Source organism: Cyclopterus lumpus, chromosome 3 (assembly GCF_009769545.1).
Source record: "Cyclopterus lumpus isolate fCycLum1 chromosome 3, fCycLum1.pri, whole genome shotgun sequence".
Classification (NCBI taxonomy): Eukaryota; Metazoa; Chordata; class Actinopteri; order Perciformes; family Cyclopteridae; genus Cyclopterus; species Cyclopterus lumpus.
In genome coordinates this window covers 28,419,797-28,423,458 of record NC_046968.1, presented here as the reverse complement: position 1 = coordinate 28,423,458, position 3,662 = coordinate 28,419,797, and positions in this window count along the sequence as shown.

Genomic DNA, 3,662 nt, shown 5'->3' with positions numbered 1-3,662 from the left:
CGAGTGAACGTGTGAGCGTGTGAACGTGTGAACGAGTGAACGAGTGAACGTGTGAACGTGTGAGCTTGTGAACGAGTGAACGTGTGAACGTGTGAGCTTGTGAACGAGTGAACGTGTGAACGTGTGAGCGTGTGAGCGAGTGAACGTGTGAGCGTGTGAGCGAGTGAACGTGTGAGCGTGTGAACGTGTGAACGAGTGAACGAGTGAACGTGTGAGCAAGTGAACGTGTGAGCTCGTGAATGTGTGAACGAGTGAGCATGTGAACGAGTGAACATGTGAGCTAGTGAATGTGTGAACGAGTGAGCATGTGTGCTTTACTTTACGCCGACCCACAATGCAAAGCGCCGCATTCATAGATGATTCAGTGTGACGACAGACCTCCAGGTTCAGTTATGTGAGTCTTCTGTGTTTGTTACACAGAACACGACACGAGTTGTTTTCTGCTCCTCTTCATGGTCAGAAATCAATAACTTTACAGCTTTCTGAGAACATGTGCAGCTCTATTTAAAGGGGAGCAGTGAGTTAGAGCCCAGGAGGGGATTTTATATCCCCTCCTGGGCTCTAACAATAATAATATTCGAAGCACTTAACTTCCACATGAAAGCACACTATTTTTTTTTATTTTGAGCGTTTCTGGTTGGTTTGTGTGCAAAATGAAAGTTAAAAAAGACGCAACGTTGGTTTCCGCTTTTGCCTCCAATATTCATGCTAAGCTATATGCTAATTGTCTCCCGCTGCACAGACGTGATATTCATGAGCAAAACAAGCATCCAGGGCATCTAACGTAAATTATGATGCTAAAAAAACAATAACTGTGTGTGTGTGTGTGTGTGTGTGTGTGTGTGTGTGTGTGTGTGTGTGTGTGTGTGTGTGTGTACATTGAGTGTTGGTTATTTTGGCTTCAGTGCAGGAAACCGTGTCGACTGTACAGCAGAACAATAGCTCTCTCTGTGTGGCTTTGATCTAATGTGGGGGGGGAGGGGTGCTGGATGGAGGTGTGGGGGGGTCAGAGAGATGGATTCACACACTTGGATCACACGGTGAAAACATCCACTTCCAGGAAGCCGGGTTAAATTTCAGCATCGAGCAAAGAGCTGACGACGGAGGCCAATAAGTTATCGGCTCGTCATCAAGCTGCTCGCCCCGATAAGAAAAAACTAATAAACGTGTGTGCGTGCACGTGATCCACAGGAAGGAGAGACCGGGGGGAGAGGGGGGGGGGGGGGTAACACCTGTAGGTCACCTGGTCCGAGAGGGTTGAACCTGAAGCTCCTCCCAGCGCGTCTTCAATGGCTTCAGAAGGTCAGAACGTGAAGCAGCTCTTCCATCACAACGCGTTTCATCCTCTCTACGGGACAGGTCCTCCTTTTGCATGTCGGAGGATGGTTTCACTGGTTTCACTGGTTTCTCTGGTTTTACTGGTTTTACTGGTTTCACTGGTTTTACTGGTTTTACTGGTTTTACTGGTTTCACTGGTTTCACTGGTTTTACTGGTTTCACTGGTTTCACTGGTTTTACTGGTTTCACTGGTTTCACTGGTTTCACTGGTTTCACTGGTTTTACTGTTTTCACTGGTTTCACTGGTTTCACTGGTTTTACTGTTTTCACTGGTTTCACTGGTTTTACTGGTTTCACTGGTCGTCTTCTTTTCGTTTCGTTTGTCTTTGGGCGTTTCGGGGAATAACGCGACGAGCGTGAACGTGTTTGTGCTTTAAGTATAAACAAAGTTTACTCTTCTACACACACAACATTATACAGGACACACACACACACACCGCATCACAACATTATACAGGACACACACACACACCGCATCACAACGTTATACAGGACACACACACACATACCGCATCACAACATTATAGAGGACACACACACACACACTGCATCACAACGTTATACAGGACACACACACACACACACACACACTGCATCACAACATTATAGAGGACACACACACACACACCGCATCACAACGTTATACAGGACACACACACACACACACACACACCGCATCACAACGTTATACAGGACACACACACACACACTGCATCACAACGTTATACAGGACACACACACACACACTGCATCACAACGTTATACAGGACACACACACACACACACTGCATCACAACATTATACAAGACACACACACACACACACTGCATCACAACGTTATGCAGGACACACACACACACACTGCATCACAACGTTATACAGGACACACACACACACACTGCATCACAACGTTATACAGGATACACACACACACACCGCATCACAACGTTATACAGGACACACACACACACACACACTGCATCACAACGTTATACAGGACACACACACACACACTGCATCACAACGTTATACAGGACACACACACACACACACACTGCATCACAACGTTATACAGGACACACACACACACACACACTGCATCACAACGTTATACAGGACACACACACACACACTGCATCACAACGTTATACAGGACACACACACACACACACACTGCATCACAACGTTATACAGGACACACACACACACACCGCATCACAACGTTATACAGGACACACACACACACACTGCATCACAACGTTATACAGGACACACACACACACACTGCATCACAACGTTATACAGGACACACACACACACTGCATCACAACGTTATACAGGACACACACACACACACACACTGTATCACAACGTTATACAGGACACACACACACACACACACTGCATCACAACGTTATACAGGACACACACACACACACACACTGCATCACAACGTTATACAGGACACACACACACACACACACACACTGCATCACAACGTTATACAGGACACACACACACACACACACTGCATCACAACGTTATACAGGACACACACACACACACTGCATCACAACGTTATACAGGACACACACACACACTGTATCACAACGTTATACAGGACACACACACACACTGCATCACAACGTTATACAGGACACACACACACACACACACACTGCATCACAACGTTATACAGGACACACACACACACACACTGCATCACAACGTTATACAGGACACACACACACACACACACTGCATCACAACGTTATACAGGACACACACACACCGCATCACAACGTTATACAGGACACACACACACACACACACTGCATCACAACGTTATACAGGACACACACACACACACACACACTGCATCACAACGTTATACAGGACACACACACACACACCGCATCACAACGTTATACAGGACACACACACACACACACTGCATCACAACGTTATACAGGACACACACACACACACACACACTGCATCACAACGTTATACAGGACACACACACACACACACACTGCATCACAACGTTATACAGGACACACACACACACTGCATCACAACGTTATACAGGACACACACACACACACACCGCATCACAACGTTATACAGGACACACACACACACACACTGCATCACAACGTTATACAGGACACACACACACACACACACTGCATCACAACGTTATACAGGACACACACACACACACACACTGCATCACAACGTTATACAGGACACACACACACACTGTATCACAACGTTATACAGGACACACACACACACACTGCATCACAACGTTATACAGG